This window comes from Giraffa tippelskirchi, chromosome 7 (genome assembly GCF_054371585.1).
Source record: "Giraffa tippelskirchi isolate mGirTip1 chromosome 7, T2T-mGirTip1v1.2.pri, whole genome shotgun sequence".
In the NCBI taxonomy this organism is placed as follows: Eukaryota; Metazoa; Chordata; class Mammalia; order Artiodactyla; family Giraffidae; genus Giraffa; species Giraffa tippelskirchi.
The window spans coordinates 70,242,622-70,267,894 of NC_137281.1; the positions used below are offsets into that span (position 1 = coordinate 70,242,622).

General features: G+C 40.7%; 1 protein-coding gene across 8 annotated transcripts in view; it reads left to right on the forward strand.

The window, feature by feature from the left end:
- Positions 1 to 25,273, forward strand: part of KCNN2 (potassium calcium-activated channel subfamily N member 2) — a 476,417-nt gene that overhangs the window by 249,221 nt on the left and 201,923 nt on the right. For 3 of the 8 annotated variants that reach the window (XR_014058369.1, XM_081505791.1, XM_081505797.1), the window contains 2 exons: positions 12,690 to 12,774; positions 15,716 to 15,845. The exons of 2 other annotated variants lie outside the window; for them this stretch is intronic. The gene's annotated coding sequence lies outside the window, so the exon portion shown is untranslated. The remainder of the gene's footprint in view (positions 1 to 12,689; positions 12,775 to 15,715; positions 15,846 to 25,273) is intronic. 3 more of the 8 variants (XM_081505792.1, XM_081505795.1, XM_081505794.1) reach the window with 2 other exon arrangements.

The following is a 25,273-nucleotide window of genomic DNA, read 5'->3' on the forward strand; positions in this document are numbered from 1 at the left end:
GTAGATGGAAATTTGTAAAATCTGGAAATTTGTGACTTGCCCTTTGAAAAAGTTTTGGCTGGGATATGATTTAGAAGCCATTTATGTTAAAAAGAAAGTAATGAGAAACAGTACCAAATGTTGTTATAGCTCTTATTTGAATGAAATTACTCAGGAAGCAAGGTACAGTTAGGAGAGTCAGGCTGAGGACGAAGCCTCTAAGTACATTCAGTCAATGAGGAAGAAACCCAGAGGGAGTCATGAAAGAGAAGCAAAGAAGAACACAGGTGTTCAGAGGACAGCGGCAACAAAGAGGGAAGGGGTCTATCAGTAGAATCAATAGTTCAGAGAGCTCAAGGAACTAAGACTGAATGCCATTTAATATTTTAGTAAAGGAAAAAGTCACTGGTGGCATTTAAAAAATAATATGATGTAGAATTATGGCCAGGAACACTATACAGTCAGATGTTAGGGAGTGCGTAGATGATTGGCTGAGGGGAAGGAGGGTCAACCAGAGGAGACAAGAAGCTGAAAATAGAAGAGAGAGTAGGACCCTAGAGTCAAAGAGTGTACCTATAGAGCAGAATCATGCAGAAAGGAAAAATTGAGGATAAAAGGCAGAGAAAGGATGCTTGATGTGCAAGTTCCTAAAGGGTGTGGAAGGTGATAGAATTCACAGTACAAATGGGAAACTTGATCTCGGACATGAGACAAAACTCTGCCATTTGAGAAAATAATAATTGAACAATGGATTGCAGCATTAAGAAAGCTTTTGAGATGGGAAATAAGGGCACCTAATGTCTTGGACAGTTTGACCATAAACAGAGCCAAGGACAAAAGGCTGTGTTCAGGTATATTATTTGAAATGTGATGCCAGGAATAAAGACTGAGAGGAGATAAGATAGGAAGGAAAGGAAGCAGATACAAAGATAATTAAGTTGGCCACCACTGCTCAACCCTGTGGGAACTTCAGAGGAGATTTGTGTAGTTATCAAAGAAATATGCCCATTGGTGAAGACATATATTTAATCTTAGAGCCTAATCTTGGCTTCTCTGATGATTGAAACACAATCCGTATACATGAGCAGGAGCAGTGGCTAATGTGAGAGTAGTGAGCAGTAGCTTGGTGAGCTGGAATGGCCCAGGGGTAGCCAGCATCCTTTCTCAAGTGGCTGTTTCACTCATGAGTCCATCGAAACACTGTGGTATCTGGGAAAATACGCTGGTTGGCATATACAAGGAGTGGTCTCTGGCAGGCATTAAAATAGAAGGCAAAAATCCGTTCTTCTCCCATAGATCCATCCATGTACTCGTTCTCCAGAATGTTTTATTTCCATTTCTCCAATAGTATCTATTCCAGGCCCCTGAGCAACCAGCCAACCCATTCACCATTGCCCAGGAGGCCATGCATATCCACACTTAAGCTATATTTTTCACAGCCAAAATGAAAACCACATGAACTGATCAAAGCTCTGCCCACTGAAATGAATTTCCCTTCATGACTATCCTTTAGCGCTACCCCCAAAGAGGATCTAGACAACAGCAGTCTATTTTTAGCTACTGCTAATATATTGCGCCAACCCATCTGTGAAGCCGACTTGGGACTTTCCTCTTCCATCAGTTAGTTGTAAGGAACTTCTCACAGGGCCATAGATGTGAGTTGTTGGAGAAAAGTCAATGTGACACAACAGGTGTCATAGGAGTCTGGGCATCTCATCATGTAACATGCAGTTTAGAAGGCCTTCTGGACCCGTAGGCTCTAACCTTGAATATACATTTCTACTGATTTTTCCAGTAGTCATATATGGATGTGAGAGTTGGACTGTAAAGAAAGCTGAGCACCGAAGAATTGATGCTTTTGAACTGTGGTGTTGGAGAAGACTCTTGAGAGTCCCTTGGACAGCAAGGAGATCCAACCAGTCCATCCTAAAGGAGATCAGTCCTGGGTGTTCATTGGAAGGACTGATGTTGAAGCTGAAACTCTAATCCCTTGGCCACCTGATGTGAAGAGCTGACTCCTTGGAAAAGACCCTGATGCTGGGAAAGATTGAGGGCAGGAAGAGAAGGGGACGACAGAGGATGAGATGATTGGATGCATCACCGACTCAATGGACACGAGTTTGGGTGGACTCCAGGAGTTGGTGATGGACAGGGAGACCTGGCATGCTGTGGTTCATGGGGTTGCAAAGAGTCCGACATGACTGAGCGCTGAGCTGAACTGAACTGAATGGAAATGAGAAGCCCCTTTCTCTGCAGTGTCTCTCCAGTGCCCTCTGTTGACAAAGATTAATATTAAACTCACCGAAAAGGGAGAGATGCATCAATGTTCCTAAATTCTCAAGTATTTCCACCGAAGTTGTTCATAGGGGTGCACTTGGATCTGAGGTCATCAATTTGTAACTGTCAGAGGGGTTCACTCCCCCCACCCTCAGGATGTGGCATGCGTGTTTCTATAGGATAACTGTTGTTTCCTGGCCGGGTCTAATGACGTGATGTCATCACTATAGTGAAACAGCATGATTAGTGATACACAGCTTGTATTGTGTCAAAGAATTGTCATAGCCCTGGAGGTAGATAGCGAATGTGAACTGGTATCTTTGCGACATAAAAGCAAACTGCTTCTGGTGTCCTTCCTGATGGGATTAAGAAAGGATGTGCTCACTATGTATTCTTTACCTATGAAGATTATGTGGCTGCATGCCCAGTGCCAGAGTCTGCCTTGATCCTCCCAGTAAGATACCTCATTCAGCACAGCAGCTGTGATGAGGGCTACAATTCAGTTGACTGTAGGAGTGCCCACCATCATGCCTCATACTCTTAACTGGTTTTGCAGAAGACAAGCAGATAAATTGAGTAGGAATGTATGGAGATCATTTTCACCCTTTAATTTTTTCACACTTATACTCATCTCTACAATTCTTCCTGGAACATAGTATTGTTTATAATTTACTATTATTATGAAGCATAGCTTTTGAGGCTTATATTTGACTATTTCTACAAAAATGATTCATATTTCACTGGTTAGAGAACCAATATGGGAATTCTCATAGCTACTAATCATTGGTATCTCAATTTATATATTTAGGGCCCAGGAAAATAACCACAGAGTTGGTCTGAGAGCCCAGTGAAGGTTACCCGGGAGCAAAAATACATTTATCACCTGCCTTTCACTGGTCCCCACTTCAATAAAGGAACTGTGATGATGTTTTGGTTACCCCAGCATCAGTGGTAGACTGTGAGCAGTGATCCTGGAAAAGTCTAGATACTATCTTTTCTTTAGCACAGTTACCAGTAAATGGCTGTAGATCATTAGGAGAAGGATCGTGGGAATATTTATTGTGCTCCTTGCTGGTGGCCTTACAGGGTTATCTCATCAGTCTTTGGGTTGTGGGTCTGCTAACTGACTTAGATCTGGAGACTAAAGAACGAATCACAATTTGTTCCACTGCAGCAACTGACATCAGCGTTCTGCTTGTTGATTTCTGATTTTAAAAAAGGAAGTAGCATTAATCACTATCATGTACATATTGCTCCCAGCTACTCAAGGTCTTGTGAGTCTGATAAGCACCCTGACCTTATTGCCCATTATGACAATTACATCAACCTTGCCTCAGATGTTTAATGCGACCTACCTTGTTTCTGCATTTCTGGACTGCTGTCATCTTCACGGACATTATGGAACCCAGTCCTGTGGTAGAATCTCTTGTTGTAAACTCTGGTCTATAGGGGACGACCATCACTGTGGTTTCGAAGATGTCAGTGTTTCCTCACTAGTGCATTTTTTTATTGCCTTAATGAAAGTACTGTTTTCTGGGCTCTTCCAGAGAAATGGTCAAGGGATGAGTTCTCTAATTCTGTAAAATCCATTCTAACATTCCTACCTCCTTAAGCATTTAGCCTTCATACTCTACCAAGACAGTTTCAACATCTCCACATCATTTACTGGAGGCCATCATTGAGGCCAGTGTTCAAGGATTGATCCCAGTAGCATATTAGGAGTGGATCCCTGAGGGTCTGCAAGGACATCAACCATCAGCGTTATTCCTCCTCATACCTCCTATTCAGTTATTCCTCCTCCATACCACAGTCCAAAATGCTCATGTCCCATCCCTGCATATACCTTGCTCATCCCTCCTGGTACATACCGGCCAATTCCTTTATTTCCTCCTGGAGAAGGAACTGTGTTTCCTGTGTTGGACTCGGTTAAGCATTTCTCCTGTGTGTGTGTATGTTGGTTGCTCAGTCATGTCTGACTTTTTGTGATCCCATGAACTATAGTCTGCCAGGCTCTGTCCTTGGGATTTCCCAGGCAAGAATGCTGGAGTGGGTTGCTGTTTCTTTCACCAGGCCTTTCTCCTACTCCATCCTAATCTGTAACATCTGAGATAATTCTGATGCCACTGCATACTAGGTATCACTATGACCCTGCTTACAGGTCCTTACTGCTGTTTGGCTGTTAAGGGATCCAATTCCAAAATCTCATATCATTTCTCTCCAGCCAGTCCTGGTACCAACCATTTTATCTTTGTCCCCCTGAAAGCTCAGCTTGAGGTGAAGGACTGAATACAGGTAGTTTATTTGTGAAGTGATCCTAGAACTAGGGACTTGGGAAGGGAGGCAGAGAGGGAGAGAAATAATATGCAATATCACCTTATCAAGTTGGCCACATTGCAGATGACTGATCCTTGAACCTGAATTGGTCAGGAGTAACCTCATGTCCATGAACTCCGCCCCAAATGATAGGGTACATATATGTAACAGGTGTATTCCAACAAACATCCTACAAGCCAATACCAGAGACCTCCCAAATAGGAAGTGAGAGCACTCTGGGTTGAGGCATCGTCATGGCATGCATGAAGGCGGTCAAAGCCAGCATGGATCCGGTGGCAATGATGATGGCTCCAGTAAGAGCTGGGGCTGAAAGGGTGTGAAACAATGCATGAGTTATTCAAATCATCAAGGGAGAACACTGCAATGGCTCACACCAGGATGGATGGGCAAATTATTATTATGGATGGAGGGACTAAGTAAAACATAAACAAATCCCTATTTCTCTGCTTAATGTCTTGACATTCAGAACCAAAAATTAATGCTGCATTATTCTTTTTCTGAAGGGGAAAGTGAAGTTTTGCTAATAATTGTAACTTATAGAAAATTTGTTTTCATGTTCTAACAACTCTTTGACTAAAGACTTGGTTACTGTATACCTATCTTTACTCCAGAACCCCAGGATAAAGAAACTAGAATGTTTGTCCAACACTAGAGTTAGTCCTGAAGCAACTGAAAATTAATCTTTTTGTTTGATTTATTTTCTTACCATTAGTAAACAGTCGCAAATATATTTGACTTAGGCCATGTCAGTAGTTATACTCATTCACTTGTGTCCACTTAAGAAGCTGCCTATTACCTTTGAAATGTTTTATGTGGGCCAACAGTTTTTCCTGAGGCAGACAAAATTAGGGCAGTATGTTTCAGAGGAAAATAGCAATTCACAGTTAAAATTGGGGTCCATAATATAACATAACTAGACATAACCAAGTCCCACTTTCAGCCCACGAATTCATCAGAAGCCGTGTAATAACACAGCATCAGGTTTTTAGATTGGCTTTCCTCCTGAGTTACATGCGATCTTGTAAGAGGCAGACATGTGGACTGCAGCCTCGTGCTATAAGTCCAGTCTTTATCGTGTATAAGTTGAAGCTTCTTTATGTACTTCCCCCAATATCAGGAAAGAGAGAGAAGCAATTGCTTGGATTGCCCCTTTGTTGAAGGAGTAGGCATGTAACTCCACAGGCCAGTGGATGTAATGAAGAGGAGGGTAAGTTAGTTCATTCAAGTTTTTGTCACAGAGACTCCCTGGGGATGTGTGATGCAAACCAGGCTACATGCCGCAAGGGACAAAGGGAGGCTGGGAAGAACTAGCTGTCAAGTACAGCCGGGCACTAACTACACAGATGAGTGTAGTACAAGGAAGAGCTACAAGAGGAGTGCAGAGTGACTCCTGGTCCAAGGAATGCAAAGAAAACATGAACAGATTCTGGTGTGGCCTCAGGAGTGGCTTTACAGATAGGCTAGAGTCCAAAGGCAGGGTAACTTGGGTTTGGAAAGGGGACAGTGGAGGTGGAATGGCACGCCGTGTGGAGAGAGCAACCCTGCTATTCTTCAGGGCTCAACCCAAATACAGCTTCTTGCATGAAGCCTTTCTTCTCTTAAGGTGCAGAACCCCCTCATCATCAAGCTGTTTATATCTCTTCTCTAGCCTTTATAATGCACCGTTTTAGATTATTGAGATCATTTTGCTGCACGCATGTCAGTCACAGTTCCCTTAGCAGAGAGGGAACATCTCACAGCTGAAGTCATGTCTGACTCTTTCACGGAACTCCGGTAACCAGGACTCCAGAAAGAGTCAGTTTGCAATAAAATCAAGGCATGAATGAGAGAGGCGGTGAGGAGCATGGCTCGCAGATTTGGTTCTGGTCTTATTTTGTGAATTTCTATTCTAACTACCTGGTAAGATTTTCTTTAGCAGTCAAGCCCTCTTGTCTGTCCTTTGGACCTGTGCTCTCCTGTGTTTGTGTACTAACACAGGACTGGAAGAGAAGCAGGAGGACCATCACACACAACCCCAGTGCTCCAGCGACAGCACTCCACATGATGAGCAAAAGGACCCGTACAGCACAAGGCCACCTTTCACAAAGGTCTTTGCAGAAGAGCAGTTCAGCAGTGCAGAAGTGATAAGGTTACTTTTCTTTTTGCTATTAGAAAAACGTATTAAAACCCATTAAAGTGAAGGCCAGAAAAGAAACGAAATGTTACTTTACTAATAAACATAAAAAACTAGGAGTTGGGATTAAAATAAATACACTACTGTAGGTGGTGCTAGTGGTAAAGAACCCACAGTCTCCTGCCAATACAGGAGACATAAGAGACATGGGTTTGATCCCTGGGTCAGGACGATCCCCTGGAGGAGGGCATGGCAACCCACTCCAGCATTCTTGCAGGAGAATCCCATGGTCAGAGGAGCCTGCTGGGCTACGGTCTGTATGGTTGCAAAGAGTCAGACACAATGGAAGCAACTTGGCACACACATATATAAAATAATCAATAAGGACCTACTGTGCAGCACAGGGAACTATATTCTGTATCTTGTAATAACCTATAATGGAAAAGAATCTGAAAAGCATCTAAAAATGAGTTTATATATCACTACTCTCCACTTGAAACTAACACAACATTGTAAGTCAACTATATTTCAATAATTAAAAAAAAAAAAACTAAACCTAGTTTAGCTCTATATTTGTAGGCTACGTCATTTCCTTACAGACTCCATTTCCAGGGGGACTATACAGAATCTGCACTAAAATATTCCAAAGGTTAAATTGTTTGAATGAATGTTTACTAAATATATTCAGAGAAAACTGCAAAAGTATGAACAGAGAGCTAGAACCTAGCAACTGTGACTATATTAGACATGGATATTTCATAAAGTGTAAGTTCCTAAAGGGTTGGCACTACATCTGAAAGTAGGCAGATAAAACTGCAGCTACCTGTTGAATACGTGCCATTGGAAGTGAGGACCTTAAGGACATATGTGAAGCCAAATTCTGTTTCATCAGCTATGACCCTTGTCTAATTAATGCTCTGTTTTTAGAGAAAAACTCATTTTCCTTTCCCTGAAGGCAAACATGTGCCAGGAAATGAGGTGCAGCACTATCTGAGGTCCAATATACTGTAATATTGGAGCTGCTCATCTGTCAAAGTGTCTTCCTTTGAAAGCACTTGACGGTTTCCTGTCTCATACCAGCCTGGAAACGGGGACATTTTCTGGATGGAGAATCTGCTTTTCTCTACATCTGAGCAATGACCAGCTGCATGACGCTCATATTAACATTAAGGCTAAGTGGACTTTATATTTAAAGTGACACTGAGTCTCTGCATAGCATGCATTTTCTTTTAGTTGCTGCTGCTGCTGCTGCTGCTGCTAGGTCGCTTCAGTCATGTTTGACTCTGTGTGACCCCATAGACGGCAGCCCCGCCCCTGGGATTCTCCAGGCAAGAACACTGGAGTGGGTTGCCATTTCCTTCTCCAGTGCATGAAAGGGAAAAGTGAAAGTGAAGTCGCTCAGTCATGTCTGACTCCTAGTGACCCCCTGGACTGCAGCCCACCAGGCTCCTCCATCCATAGGATTTTTCAGGCAAGAGTACTGGAGTGGGATGCCATTGCTTTAGGCATTGGTAAGTTTCCTCCTTAAAAGATAACAGCACTGACTAGAAATGACTTAGCCCAGGTATATCTGTGGTTATTGAAATAAGAGGTAAAAATATAAATAAAATGGCCTTTGGTTTACCATCTCATTTGTGGTTGATGAAGATACTCTTTAGATTCCGGAAATTAAAGTGATTCTATTTGCAGCAACTGATTTATAAAATCAGAATCTTGACAGTTTAATAGCTTTGACCATGAATGTGGAATCTGTCCAGTTAGAGGCTGCTTTTGGCCAGCACCCCTTGGCAGAGTCTTCTTCATTTAGAGTTGAATGAGAATGAAAATTTTCCTTTCAAAAATTTTCACCATTTTTGGCAGGCTCCCTCTGTCCTGGAAAATCGTTCTCATGTCATGTCTATCCACATTGTGCCTTGCATTGATCTGAGTATGTTTTTCTCTTACTTTGTTTTGTTTTATAATGATTTAAGGAGTCAAGCATGCCGAATACCTAGCACAGGACCAGATATTTACTAGGTGCTCAGTTCCTTACTGCTGTAACTAAGGAAGTCTTTCTGTATGGATTAGGAATGGACCTTTGGTTCCATTTTCAATGAAATACACTTGACTTGAGCTTCCAGATTCTTGCTCTGCCACTAATTATGTTGATACATCGAACCAGTCAGTTACAGTTTCCTTCAGCCTCAGTTCCTCAACTCTAAGTGGGCAAACTCATATCATTTCACAGGTGCTGCGAGATTTGCGTATGTGCTCAGTTGCCAAGTCCTGTCTGACTCTTTGTGACCCCATGGAGTGTAGCCTGCCAGGCTCCTCTGTCCATAGGATTTCCCAGGCCAGAAAACTAGATGGAGTAGGTTGCCATTTCCTCCTCTAGGGGATCTTCCAGACCCAGGGATCAAACCAGAATCTCCTGCATTGACAGTCAGATACTTTACTGCTGAGCCATCTGGGAAGCTGTGAGGTTTAACAAGATGCTAAACACAATAAAGGTAACGCTTTGGATTCTGTAAAGTACAGTACAGGCTATAGCTATTAGTAATGAAAAGAAGAGAAATCCAGATCTCACAATGAATTTTTTCCCTTTGTTATCTACTCCCATTTTATCAGTAAATGATGGCCCCCCTCCTAGAGAGTGATAGCATCAATGAAAAGAAAGATCTTAGGAACCAACCCACTGTGGAAATAGTCCCTGGCTTTCTCAGACCCCTAGGGAGGAGCACCATTGACATGCTAATTCTCAGGAGGGGGGCTCCCCAGTCCTCAGTGCTTCTTGGCCCAAGTTTCTGGCACCATCCCTCCTCTTCCTGCTGCTGGCTCTTTGAACAGGCTGTCCAGGCATTTTAAGTTTGGCAACCAGTGCAATGAATTGCTTCTTCTTAAAATAACTCAAATCACTTGATTTGGCTTGCCACTAAGCCTTTTTCCCCTGGATTCATTCTGTAGAAACAAAAGGGGAAAATGTAAATGTCCACATAGATCAGGCCCACTTCCACCTTCTGTTCTGTACAAACCCCCATATGGTCAAGAACCCAAGTATTGCCCTTTTCTAGAACAGCTGACCCTGCCCAAAATCCTCAGCACTAATGCCTAAGACCTTCTAAGGATTGAATGGAACCCCTGGAAAATTTATATTTGCTGAGGTATGTAAGCTATCCTCATGTAAATTCCTGTAGGGGTTAGGCCCTAATGACTGAGGAAGGTATAAAATGGAAAAATTAGATATAACTGGAGAGGGTTGCACTTGACATAATTCCCTAGCAACCTCCCAGTTTTCAAGGCAATGTTTATTTTATATGTGGTGCATTTCAAAGTAATGCTTTTAATGTTATTGCTATGTAGCAGGCTAATTTTCTCAGTAACATATGTAGCTCAAAGAAGATCTATAAGACTGAAAAACACAAGTTGTCAGTAATGGCAAAGTGCGAGGTTAATTATATTTTGAGCTAGAAATGTTTACTTTTTCTGGTTTGTTCTACTGCTATTATATTTATGAGCCACCCTACCTCTCTGAAACCTTGTTTTGATCTCTATAGAAAAGAAGATATTAGCCTGAGTTGTTTTTATACGTTCCTTTTGTTTTTGTCCATATGGCTTCCATCTACATTGCTCCTATACACTTAGCTTCATTATTCAAACATTTATTCTGAAATACAGTAGGATTTTCACTTTCCTTCTGCTGGGGCACTGAATTTTCTCAATTCCTTCAAATTAAAGCAGACCTTCTCATTCAAAAGGGACCTTCCCAAGGCCTTTGAGAATCCTCAGTGGATTCATTTCAAGGAACATTTCATTTCTTCTCTCCACCAAACAGTCATCTAGAACTGAAAATTTAACTGAACTCTTCAGACTCTTAACATTTCTAGATACGTAAGCTTAAGTCATTTGTAGGTATATAGCTTTAAAGACTAAAATAACTCCAAACCTTTGTTACATTATAATCATTTGCTAGTAAACTAAATCAGCAAAACTGCCTCAGTGATGATAAAATTTGCAGATGTGTGGCCATGGCTGAAAATGAAGATGAAATGTGTTACACAGAGTAGAAGGTGACCAGCAGCTGTGGACGGTGACCCTGAGTCCTGGGGTGTATTTGCTAGATATCAGAGAAGATAGTCTGCCCTCAGACTCTTTAGATTCCAAGATCACTTCTTCCCTGGATATGCACAGTGGCAAAAGGCATCTTCCTTTATTATATATCCGTTTCCTTTCTTCCACTCTGAAGACATGTTTTTTCAGCTAAGCAGACCTCTCCTACTAATTTCACAGCATGGAACACTTCTGAAAACCCTTCCTAAATTTTACTTGTGAAAAAGGTCAGCCCAGTAGTCTTACTGGTTGCTTCATAGAAATACTTGTACAGGCTTTTGGCTTATTCCAATGTCACTGTTCAGTTAAAAGTTTTTTTTCTTTTTAAACATAACCAGATAATGACTTATACCATTTTAATAAACATTTTATATCTCATTTGCACCAAGTGTAGCTCTAGCTGAAATGGTTCCATGGATCACTTTTTTTGTTTCTACAATATTAATATAGTTGTTCCTGTTGTGTAGATCTGAGCTACCTTCTGATACTTTTTTTTTTTTAGGGCAATGTTACATTGATAGAAAAATTGAGCAGAAAGTAAAGAGTTCTTATGTGCCTTCCCTTGCCTGCACACAATTTTCCTTTGAACATCTTGCATTTGTGTAGTATGTTTATTATAACTGATGAACCGTTATTAATAAAGTATCAACTGAAGTCCATAGTTTACAGTAGGGTTTATGTTTTGTGTAGTTCAGTCCTATGGGTTTTGACAAGTGTGCAGTATCATACACGCAACATTACAGTATCATACAGAATGTCTTCTCTGTTCTCAAAATGCCTTTGTCCCTTTCTTTGTCCCTTTCAAATGCTATTTGTCCCTTTCTCTCACCTCTCCCTCCCCCGCAGTGATTCCTGGCAACCACTGATCATTTTGCCATCTTTATAGTGTTGCCTTTGCTAATACTGTTCACTGTTCAAAACTATTTTATTTTCTGGCTAAGAACCATGCCTTGGACTTATATTATTCCTTTCATTTTCATCACTGAACTAATGGAAGATTTTCTTTTCAAGAAGGATGTAAATTTACACCAAAAGTTATTACCAAGGTAGCAAACGTGTAGAATAAAAACAGCCAGCCTGAGTTATCAGTTTTAGAGACCACCTTTTGGAGACCACCTATGATGTCAAAAGCTCAGCTTCTCTGTATACCATTGCCAAATCGAATCTCAGAGACAGAGTTTTGGGTGAGGTAAAAAAAGGACTGTTTTATTACTTTGCCAGGCAAAGTGGGGCACAGTAGGCTGCTGCTGCTGCTGCTAAGTCGCGTCAGTCGTGTCCGACTCTGTGCGACCCCATAGACGGCAGCCCACCAGGCTCCCCCGTCCCTGGGATTCTCCAGGCAAGAATACTGGAGTAGGTTGCCATTTCCTTCTCCAATGCATGGAAGTGAAAATTGAGAGTGAAGTCGCTCAGTCGTGTCCGACTCTTCGCGACCCCATGGACTGCAGCCTACCAGGCTCCTCCATCCATGGGATTTTCCACAGTAGGCTAGTGCCCTCAAAACCATGTATCCTAACTTGGAGAAGATAGAAGTTTTTACAGTAATGGTTCAAAGAGGACATGATCAGCTCATGGACATTCTTGTAATGGGTTGGTGGTGAGGTAAGTAGGAGCTAGTATCCTCAACTTTTAGGTCCAGCTTGTCTGGGGTCTACATGCTTGTGGTCAGCATACCACTGTAAATTGTTAACTTCTCCCACCTGGAGGGAGTTTCAGTATCTGCAAATGATTCAAAGATATTGTTGAGTGTATCTGTTGATGGGGAACCAGGACCCTGCCCCAAGGCTGCTCTTGACTGTTTCTCCTTGGTCTAACGTCTCCTGCCTTCCCTGATTAAGAACTGTTTGAATGTATTCTTTTTAATGGCTGAGTAATATTCCATTGTGTATATGTACCACAGGTTCCTTATCCATTCTTCTGCTGACGGGCATCTAGGCTGCTTCCATGTCTTGGCTATTATAAACAGTGCTGCAATGAACATTGAGGTACACGTGTCTCTTTCAATTCTGGTTTCCTCGGGAGGGGGGGTTCTGGAAGGGGAAAACATGTACACCCATGGTGGATTCATGGCAATGTATGGCAAAACAAATACAATATTGTAAAGCCAAAAAATAGATAAATAAACTAATTAAAAAAAAAAAAAGAACTGTTTGAATCTGCCCATTGGAACTCAGAGAAGGTCATGGAGGCTGAATGAAGGCTGTTTCCTGTACTCAAAAAAGTGGGGAATGCAGAAAGGTTTTGTGCCTAGGGTTCTTCTTAGTATCATTGAGGCCTAGTAAGCTTGCTAAGGGCCTATCTTGCGTATTAACATTGGAAGCCGAAGAGTCAAATTTATTCCTTAACAACGTGATAAATTGCTGCGTACATGGGCTTTCACATGCTCTTGGGAGGCCTCAAAATCCTGAGGGTTAAATCCACATGTACCAAAGATAAACTGAAGCCAGGGGGCTAGAGCGAGTCACTGAGGCTAGTTTCCCTAGCAAAATCACACAAATTTAAATGCTGTCCTGCACCCCCACAGCTAAGCTTGATTCCTAAATCAGTTTAATTAAAAGTATCAGTGACTCCAACTAGACCTCTTACAACAGGAACAAGTAGAAATTAGAATCCTCTCAACAAAGTTTCATTGCTCTCAACTCAACTCTCTTTGCCTCAAGAAGATATGAACACCTGCTTTTCTGTCTCCGTGCATGTCGTGTGGTGGGTTATATTTCTCATAAACGACTGTACCTGGTGAGTCCAGTTAATTCAAGCCACACTCTCACCAGTTACACGACCCTAATAATTCAAGTTTTTTAGGTATCTGAGCGAATGCAGTGCCAGCATTTATTTTACAGAGCTATCAAAAAACAAGATTAATGCATTTCGTGGTACACAGCTAAAATAAACAGCTTTATACAAAGCCACCCATAAAAAGCAGAAACTTATTTTTTTACATATTTCTCACTTCTATGTCTAAAAGAATGGGACTGTCTTCATTATTTGTCATTCATCCTCATATTTTATTGCTTCTTTGGGGCTTAAAAATGAAGTTTTTTTGCTAGATTTTCACCTTTTTTGAAATAAGAAACACTGATTTAACACAGATTCCAATAGTTGTCAGCTCCCATTACTGCATATTCAGAGATCCATTCACATTTGTTTATTTTATTGGGTTTGTGCTAATCAAATATTTTAATTGTTGGAATAATGTGATTCTTGAAATAAACGAACCTTGTTAAGACATTTAATAAGGTGATAACTAGAAAGATACAATAAAAATATATGAAGAACACTTATGAGTTCTTTGGGTCCTTGATAGAGGAGCTTTCTTCTGGAGTAATTTTATGGGAACGTTCCAATCCTAGAAGTGAGGGTTAAGACTCACAGATACATAGAGAAAGGAAGTTGGCAGGAACTAGGTAATATTCTGAGAGTGGGATTTGGAGGAAGACAAGAGAAGCATTTGGCCTTTGCCTTATGTTTACCGAGGACCTCATATTGAGAGGCTGTCACCAAGTAAGCTGAGGCAGATGGGAGAAAGGAACACTGACATCGCTGAAATGTGTCCATCACGTCCCTTACAGCTCGTCCTCTTTGGAGCCATTTTTAGCTTTTCTTTATCAGGAGCCCCCAAAATGGAAGTGGCTTAGTTCTTCTAACTTAGAGGAAGCGTGATTTGGTGGGCTTCCCTGTTGGTTCAGACAGTAAAGAATCCACCTGCAATGCAGAAGACCTGGGTTCGATCCCTGGGTCAGGAAGATCCCCTGGAGGAGGGCATGGCAACCCACTCCAGTATTCTTTCCTGGAGAATCCCATGGACAGAGGAGCCTGGCGGACTGCAGTCCATGGGGTCGCAAAGAGTCAGACACAACCAAGCAACTAAGCATAGCACAATGATATGGTGCCTTACAGAATTTATAGGTCTGGATTATGATAAATTCCTCTTTAGCAAAAAACTTTTTTCCCATGTGCAGAGTCCCAATCATGTAAGATAGAAGCAGAACTGCTGTCTTAAAAACCAGAAGTCATCTGAGCCTCCTCCTGGCCCTCAAGGTGGCACCGAAGATAACTCGAGGAAACTTAAAACTTCAGAAAACAAGACTTGGAAACTACTAGATTGGCCTAACCACCCTGATGTACAGATGCCAAAATCTAGGCTCAGAGAGATGAGGTATCCTGTTGAAGTTTGCCCATCTAGGGGGAATAGATCTCCAGATACACAATGGAACACGTTTTCCTTTGGTAGGAGTTGCTGAACGATAATTTCCTTTTGATCCCATGTTATTCTGAGTTCAGAAGGCCAGAATTCTCAGGAATGATAGTGTACAGTAGCTATTAACCTGGCCCCCAAGATAAATCCTTGTAGGAGGCATACACAGCCAGTCATATTAAAACACTTGTGTAGAAATATTTAATACATATTACTATGTAGCTCAACCATTTAAGACATGCTCTGGTGAAGTCATTATAACATTAAGAGGTCTATATGTAACTTATAAATATGCTCATATTCACATAGGACTGTAGTAATCACACCTAAGTTCATATACAGACATGCACAAAAAAGGCAGGAAAGAGAGTAGTACAGTGTGCCCTCTGAATCATTGCATTCACTTAGTAAATATTTACACAATAAATTCCAGATTCTGCACTCATGCAAAAGCACTTGGAGACCAGCGAATGCCTTTCAGAAGGGGCTTTTCAGAAGAGTGGCCTCCTTGCAGCTTCTTCCCAGATCCGTTCCCCCCCCCCCGCCCCCACTTGCTGCATTCTGTCATCTCTCTTCCTTGTGAACCTCTATCGACCCTTTGCTGCTACCATAACTTTCTGCTTTTGAGACAGAGCCCCTTGAGATTTTGTAGAAATAAAAAAGAAAATAGAGGCTTGTCTGGACTGCAGAAATTCAGAATTATTGATCTCATTTTTTTTTTTTTCCAACAGCCAGCTATGTATTGTCTCAACTCCAGCTGAAAGGAATATGCTTTTCCCAAAGCTGGTACCACCTGACCTTCAGGCTCTTATGAGAGGATCATTTCTCAATTCACTCTCAACTAAACAGTCTCCTCCCAAGGTAATTTGGACGTTAGAAGCCACAACCCCTTAATCAAAAGATCCCAATTGGTTCATACCAATTTTATTCATCATTATTGAAAGCTTGCAATATTAGCAAAAATCATCTCTTCTCCCTTAGACTGAAATTGTTAGGCTCAACCCTGTGACTTGAAACTAACCTTTTCCTGACATTGATTCCTCTTGGGTCTTCCTTTCATATCTGATACCCACCCTCCTCTCCTGGTTTTGGCTTTAGCTGTTTTATGGTGGTGTTGACCATCATCCTGAGGAGCCCTGCCCTTCTGTGAGGCGTGTGCAAGTTTTCAAGGGAGGAAGAATTTGAAAGATTATCTAATTGCTAGTGCCATTTTTCAAGTGAGAATTAGGGGCTTGGGGAAATAAAGTGCCCTATACAGTCAGGAGGGTGGTGGTGGTATCAGTAAAGTGGAACTGAAATAATGAGAGAGGCAGCAAGAAGCAGATCTAATAGCAGAGAGCTGAGGTGAAGATGTGAGAGTTGGACCATAAAGAGAGCTGAGTGCTGAAGAATTGATACTTTTGAACTGTGATTTTGGAGAAGACTCTTGAGAGTCCCTTGGACTGCAAAGAGATCCAATCAGTCCATCCTAAAGGAAATCAGTGCTGAATATTCATTGGAAGGACTGATGCTGAAGCTCCAATACTTTGGCCATCTGATGTGAAGAACTGATTCATTGGAAAAGACCCTGATGCTGGGAAAGATTGAAGGCAGGATGAGAAGTGTACGACAGAGGATGAGATGGTTGGATGGCATCACTGACTCAATGGACGTGAGTTTGAGCAAGCTCAGGGAGTTGGTGATGGACAGGGAAGCCTGGCGTGCTACAGTCCTTGGGGTTGCAAAGAGTGTGACACGACTGAGCAACTGAACTGAACTGAGGTGTCAATTCGAAACAAAGGAAAAATACCTGTAGAAATGCAAGTGACTTACACATTAGCTATTATGCTCAATTTCACAATAATCATATTTTGAGCAAAATGCACATGTGTTGCCAGGGAGCTGCCCACCTTGGGCAGCGTGCCTGCTGATCTTCACAGCAGCATGAGTGTGACCATGAAACAGGTTGTAAGACTCTGAGGAGAACAGAAAAGGTTCCAAATAGGGCCAGATTTAATGGGCAGGCCAAAGCCACGGACCACAGGATACCTGGTTATTTGTTCCCTGTATCAGAATTAGGAAAAACTGGAAAAGCTTGAAGGCAAAAGGAGGAAAAGGCAGTAGAGGATGAGAAGGTTAGATAGCATCACTGACTCAATGGACATGCATTTGAGCAAATTCCAAGAGACACTGGAGGGCAGAGGAGCCTAGAGTGCTACATCCAGGCGGTTGGCTTAGCGACTGAACAACAATGAATTGGAACAAGAAATCGATGTATACCTCCTGAGCTTTTATTTCCATTTCTGCATTGATGCAAAAGCACTGAAGTGGTTGCTGCTCCACACGTGGCAGTATCCTGCTCCTTACCTGCTTGCTCTTCAGTTGCATTGACTACATTTCTACTCTTTGGAAATGCTTCTTAGTTTAGATTCCTTTTTGCTTAGGCAAGATAAGGCTGTGTTTTGAGGAAAAGGCAATACAGTTTTAAGACAGTTTCTCTAAATGTCCTATCTGCAGAGGTTGCCTAGAATTCATTTTAGAATATTTGAAGTCAGGGGCTTCCCTGGTGACTCAGATGGTATAGAATATTTGAAGTCCATTGCCAGGTTCTTGTCATCACTCATTTTTTGTTTGATGTCCTCAAGTAACATCTTTGCTTTCCTAGTATTAAATAAAATCTGAAGGACGGCCCCTTATGTAGCAATATGTAAAGTACATATTTTGTTTAATGAGTATAATCCTATATCTGAAAGAGCCAAGCCTTCAAACAATACATAAACTGCAATAGTTTATTATATTATCATGCAATGTATATAATTATATACTTATAATAATATTAATTGTAATCTAATTACTGTATTATGAGAATATATGATTATATATGATAATTATTTTTATTGAAGTATAACTAATTTGCAATGTTAACTTCTGTACAGCAAAATGATTCAGTTGTATATATACACTTTTTATATTTTTTTTCATTATGGTTTGTCATTAAGTATGGAATATAGTTCCCTGTGCTGTACAGTAGAGTCTTGTGGTTTATTCTTTGTATATATTGTAGATTACATCTACTAACCCCAACCTCCCACTCCAGCCCTCCCTCAAACCCCTTCCCTTGGCAACCACAAGTCTATTCTCTTTGTTTATGAGACTGTTTCTGTTTTGTAGGTAGATTTATTTGCATCATATTTTAGATTCCACATATTAGTGATAGCATATGGTATTTGTCTTTCTGACTTACTTCATTTAGTATGATAATCTCTAGTTGCATCCATGTTGCTGCAAATGGCATTATTTAGTTATTTTTCATGACTGAGTAATATTCCTCTGTATATGTACCACAACTTCTTTATCCATTCATTTGTCAGCACACATGTAGGTTGTTCCCATGTTTTACCTGTTGTGAACAGTGCTGCTATGAACACTGTGGTGCATGTATCTTTGTGAATTATAGTTTTGCCTGGATATACACTGAGGAATAGGATTGCTGGATCATATGGTAATTCTACTTTTAGTTTTCTGAAGAACCTCCATACTGTTTTCCATAGTGGCTACACCAACTTAAATTTCTACCAACAGAATAGGAGGGTTCCCTTTTTTGTCCACACTCTCTCCAGCATTTGCTGTTTGTAGCCTGTTTAATGATGGTTATCCTGACCAGTGTGAGGTGGTTCCTTATTGTAGTTTTCATTTGCATTTCTTCAATAATTAGCAATATTGAGCATTTTTTCATGTGCCTAGTAATAGGCCATCTACATGTCTTCTTTGGAGAAATGTCTACTTTGGTCTTCTGCACATTTTTGGATTGGGTTGTTTGTTTTTCTGTTATTCAGTTGTATAAGCTGTTTGTATATTTTGGAAATTAAGCCTTTATTGGTCACATCATTTGCAAATATTTTCACCCAGTCCATAGGCCATCTTTTCATTTTGTCTATTGTTTACTTTGCTGTGCAAAAGCTTGTAAGTTTGAGTAGGTCCCATTTGTTTATTTTTGTTTTCATTTCTACTGCCTTGGGGGACTGACTTAAGAAAACATTGGTACAATTTATGTCAGAGAATGTTTTGCCTGTGATCTTTTCTAGGAAATTTATTGTGTCATATGATAATTTTTATAATTATATGTACATTGGGTATACTATATTACTAGTCACTGGTTGATAGCAAAGATGAGCACAATAAAGGACAGAAATGGTATGGACCTAACAGAAGCAAAAGATATTAAGAAGAGGTGGCAAGAATACACAGAAGAACTATTAAAAAAAAGATCCTTATGACCCAGATATTCACGATCGTGTGATCACTCACCTGGAGCTAAACATCCTGGAATGCGAAGTCAAGTGGGCCTTAGGAAGCATCACTATGAACAAAGCTAGTGGAGGTGATGGAATTCCAGTTGAGCTATTTCAAGTCCTCAAAGATGATGCTGTGAAAGTGCTGCACTCACTATGCCAGCACATTTGGAAAACTCAGCAGTGGCTACAGAACTGGAAAAGGTCAGTTTTCATTCCAATCCCAAAGAAAGGCAATGCCAAAGAATGTTCAAACTACTGCACAATTGCACTCATCTCACACACTAGCAAAGTACTGCTCAAAATTCTCCAAGCCAGGCTTCCACAATATGTGAACCGTGAACTTCCAGATGTTCAAGCTGGATTTAGAAAAGGCAGAGGAACCAGAGATCAAATTGCCAACATCCGTTGGATCATTGAAAAAGCAAGAGAGTTCCAGAAAAACATCTATTTCTGCTTTATTGACTATGCCAAAACCTTTGACTGTGTGGATCACAATAAACTGTGAAAAATTCTTCAAGAGATGAGAATACCAGACCACCTGACCTGCCTCCTGAGAAATCTGTAGGCAGGTCAAGAAGTAACAGTTAGAACTGGACATGGAACAACAAACTGGTTCCAAATCGGGAAGGGAGTACGTCAAGGCTGTATATTGTCACCCTGCTTATTTCACTTGTATGCAGAGTACATCATGCAAAATGCCAGGCTGGATGAAGCACAAGCTGGAATCAAGATTGCTGGGAGAAATATCAATTACCTCAGATATGCAGATGACACCACCTTTATGGCAGAAAGCACAGAAGAACTAAAGAGCCTGTTGATGAAAGTGAGAGAGGAGAGTGAAAAAGTTGGCTTAAAACTCAACATTCAGAAAACTAAGATCATGCCATCTGGTCCCATCACTTCATGGCAAATAGATGGGGAAACAATGGAAACAGTTGAGAGACTATTTTGGGGGGCTCCAAAATCACTGCAGTTGGTGACTGCAGCCATGAAATTAAAAGATGCTTGCTCCTTGGAAGAAAAGCTATGACCAACCTAGACAGTATATTAAAAAGCAGAGACATTACTTTACCAACGAAGATTTGTCTAGTCAAAGCTATGGTTTTTCCAGTAGTCATGTATGGATGTGAGATTTGGACTGTAAAGAAAGCTGAGCACCAAAGAATTGATGCTTTTGAACTGTGGTGTTGGAGAAGACTCTTGAGAGTCCCTTGAACTGCAAGGAGATCCAACCAATCAATCTTAAAGGAAATCAGTCCTGAATGTTCATTGGAAGGACTGATGCTGAAACTGAAACTCCAATACTTTGGCCACCTGATACGAAGAACTGACTCATTGGAAAAGACCCTGATGCTGGGAAAGATTAAAGGCAGGAGGAGAAGTGTACAACAGAGGATGAGATGGTTGGATGGTATCACCAATGCAATGGACATGAGTTTGAGTAGGCTCTGGGAGCTGGTGATAGACAGGGAAGCCTGGCATGCTGCAGTCCACGGGGTCACAAGGGGTTGGACATGACTGAGTGACTGAACTGAACTGAGCTGAGAGTTACATTATTTATGTTATATAATTTTATTCAGGGTTCTCTGACTAAATTTAGACACTGTGGGTAAAATCATAGTTACACTTTTAAATACTCTTCTTTCATAAATCATTTCCCATATCCCCTGCAGTGTGGTCCTTCTGTATTGCCTATATAAGCCTGTGATGTTTCAGTATTTTACTTGTGTTATGTTTAACCATTCTTGTTTAACAATTTAAGTATTAGAACTGAAAGAGACACGGAGAAGCGGGATTTAACTGTGGGTAAGCTGAGGTGCAAAGATATTGAGTCAGTCATGCTATCCTATATTTTTATCATTCTAGTCTTTATTCCTTTGTACCCTACCATGTGCAAACCTTGAGGATGTATTCATAAATCCCATCTCCTCTGACAGTTGACTTGCCAAAAATAGGGAATACAAGACTTCCACTTTATGCCTTGTCTTAGGAGAGTGGGGAAGGAGACACATCAAGGGTGGAGAGGAACAGACCAGGCCCCTCACTTCCAGTCCTGGCTGTCAGTCACTAACCGGGCCAGATCTACTGGGGATAGAGAAACTTGGAATTGGATGAATTCTTTCTCACTGTCTATTTAAATTTGACTCATTTTTTTTAACCCTAATATTCAGTAGTACTCAGAAAATATATGGGATCTAACTCAGAGAGCATCCAGATTTAAGGAATGACAGGGATTATTTTAAAGGAGTGGTAAGAAAATAAAGCTCTTACTTGATTTCATCCTATGAAGCAGACCCATTAAATACATCAGTTACATGATTACCCTTAAATTGTTTCTCCTTTAAGGATTACTTATTCGTGTTTAGGAGCCTGGGGGAAATGGGGATCTGTTTCTATATTTGTGTTAAAACTTTCATTCAAGAAGACAGTGGAGTGTCACTGTTGACCATTTTCTTCATAATCCCAATGACCTTCAAGGAGATAAACTGGCTAAGATGAAAATGAGAGGTCTTTATCCGAACTCAGAGTCAAGGGAAGCGTTGGATTCTTTCCTTTGACTAATGACCAGAAAAAAGATGGAAGGTTTCTATAAGCTTATTATATGTATCACAGTTATCACACAGAAACATTATAGTGTGAGATAGAAGATGGAATGGTGCAAAGCGTCTTTGGTTTGAGTTTATTTTTGAAAAAGTGGAAAAATGATGGCATTTTGGTATGATAATGGAACATTGAGTAAGGCATTATAAAACATACAGGATTTGATTTAGGGGCAAGAAATTACTGTATTATGCTACATTTTGTTTAACCTCAGTGCAACTTAAATCAGACTTTTTCCTGGCTGTTAATTTATTTACCATGAACAAGAAATATAATAAACATAGCTGAGTAGATATTTTCCTATGAAACAATGACTTTCTACCCAGCAGCTCATCTCAGCTTTAAATATATTTATAGGTCCTAAAACGTACCTTTCTATCTCTCTGAAATTCAGGCTATATTCTAAATGTCTGTATATGAGAGAGTTCATGTCAACTGTGAATTTCCACTGTGTTGAGGCAAATAGCCAAATGGTGGTAGAGGGGCAACAACCAAGACTAGACCTGAACTGCACGGAAATCCATCTGCATGGGATCTTCTTACTCACCCTCAGGGCTCTCAGGGAAATACCGTGTCCCCCTTGGGAAAGCTCACTGCCAGGGAGCTCAGGGTGCAGACAGCAATGGAGAAGGGCCAGGGCCCCATCCCACCGAGGAGAACATGGTAGGAGCCGACTGTGGAAGAGGCCAGTGGATTTCTCTGCCTTCCCACCCAGAATGTAATTTTGCTGTTGGAGGTCACCCTTCATGTACTTCAGTTTCCCCATTTTTGTGAGAGTAATGGAGAATAATGTCGTTCTGTCTTTGCTTCCTTTGCTGATGGCTTCTTCGCGCACTTCTCTTAGGTGTCAAATATCCTCTATTATGGCAAGCATCGCATGAGTTCCCTGTAGCTCAGATAGTAAAGAATCTGCCTGCAATGCAGGAGACCTGGATTCGATCCCCAGGTTGGGAAGATCCCCTGGAAAAGGGAATGGCAATCCACTCCAGTATTCTTGCCTGGAGAAACCCATGAACAGAGAAGCCTGATGGGCTGCAGTCCACGGGGTCACAAAGAGGCAGACCTGACTGAGCAACTAACACTACTCCTGTGGCAAGCATTGAAATGCAACGTTTTCAGAGGTTCACTGGAGGGGACGCCCACTTCACAGGGTCACCCATATTGCACAAGTCCCTAATGGGGTGACAGAGTCTCCAGCTGAACCCTTAAGAATCCTCTCCCAGTTCCTGCCCCAGTTGGTGCATCTCTATTTCTCTACATCTTTGCACACAGCACTCCTTTCAATGCACCTTGAGCCTAGCAACCATCTTTAGTATTGAGCTGCTTGCTGGGAAACTCTTGTTTTTCCAAACCATGAAAGTGCAGTTTGCCCTCATTGATGCCCTCTTTCCTTATTTTATATTGAGGGGTGTTTCAATATAAATATATATGTTCCCTAACTGCAAGACCCCTGAGCTCTGCCAAGATCTCTGTTACGCTCCTCTTTTCTCGTGGCAGCCTGGGCAGGCCTATCTGTTTCTACAGGAACTTTGGCACAAGTTGGGGGATGAATGAAATAAAAATGTCTTCTTCTGGAGAACAGCTACTCTGAGCGGCTCTCTTGGCAGCCCCTCACTTGATTTGGTGGCAGGAAATTAAGAGCACAGGGCAGGAAGGGTAAATGCCACAATGTTCTCAACTGTGAAAGTTTCTTCATGAAGTTTCCTTTCTACAACAGATCTCTTGCCTTCTCTTAGATAAGCTCTTATGTGTGATTGTCACTGGAAACTTTATAGAGATTTGTAGAGATGTATCTAACTTCTCTCTTCAGAATATGGTAGAATTTATTGCCCCTGTTTCCATTTAAAGTTAGACGCTTTAAATGAAATTCTAGACAACTGAAGTCCCATTTGACATCCTGTTACAATAAAACCCACAATTAAGCTGCAAATACATGAAGACATAATAGTTTGACTTTTCCATCTCTTGGCTGTATTTCAAACTTTTTGTGTGCAGAACCCACCGTAGTACAAGTTACTTAACCAGAGAATGATAGAATGTTGGTGCATGAAGGAACTTTGAAATTTTCTTTGTTCATTCACTCCACTTAGCAGTTCACATAACTGAAAAAGAGAGATGTTAACTAGGTTAATTAAAGACCAAAGAGTGTGTTTAATAGGTTAAAAAGACTTACAAGTCTTAGAATTTTTAAAATCACCATTCAGCTAAATATTAAGACTTTGCTTAATGTAATCTCCAAGTTCCACTTGGAGGCTGAATTTTCAGAACTTGCTGAAGACTTACATCTCATGTAGTCATATCCATTTATTTTGTGAGTCAAGATGCTAAATAGTTACAGTTCAAGAGTTATAAATCAGATATGTCTAGGTACAGTCGTCTTGTTATTAAACTTGGGATTTAGCCTGTGCCTCTGTCCGTGTGCATGCATGCTTACACACACACATTCAAATTTGATTCTAGGACAGCAGAGTAGCAGAATGTTTTGTAGATGCTTGAGGCCACAGTTAAACATATGAGAGACTGTGAGAGTGAGGGAAACAGGTTTGAGGAGCATCTTGATGATTTTGTGCAATCTTGCCTTTGTTACTTCCTTGAGAGATTGAGTATGCTTGACAGTTTGATGGTAATGTGTTTAAACCGAATTTTAAAAAATAAAATTACTATCCTTCTGTTAAGTGAGTCCATGCTCAGACTGGACTGGACAATGAGGAGCCCAGCTTACACTAAGATTACTTAATTATTAAGCCTTAAGCCACCATCAACAATAAATCTAATCTCATTAGGAAGCTACAAAGTGTAGTGGTTAAGAGCATAGACTCTAAATTCACATTTTCTAGGTTTAAACCTGGATTTGCTACTAACCAGCTATAAAATTTTTGCAGAGTTGTCGAAGTCTGTGTGCCAGTGTTGTCTTATGTACCACCTGGAATTAATAGGAGTACTCTTCTCATTTGGGTACTATCATAAGCACCAAATGCTGCATATCCCTTGAGTTGATATTTAAAGTTCAACCACTTAAGCTTGTCATTAAAGACAGTAAAACTGAAAGTTAACTTGGTAAGCAAAATATTTATTTTGTCATTGACAGTATAAATTGCATTAACTTAATTAAATTAATGTCACATTCACTGTATGATATTTTTTTATTTGTTTTTTTTTTTTTTTGCCTGGATAACATGACAGAAAACATGTTGAACATAGGGAATAAATATCATGATATAAACATAGCGATGGATTTAATCAGTTAATCAGTGAGATCTGAAGCATATTTTGGTCTATAAAGCTGTATGAAATATAAACAACAATTATCATTGTAAACCCAATCTTTCTAGAATCCAACTTAACCTGTTAATTAATAGGTGTTCAGTGAGTATGAACTAAAAAGCAGGGCCTGAAGATGACTGCTATTTGATC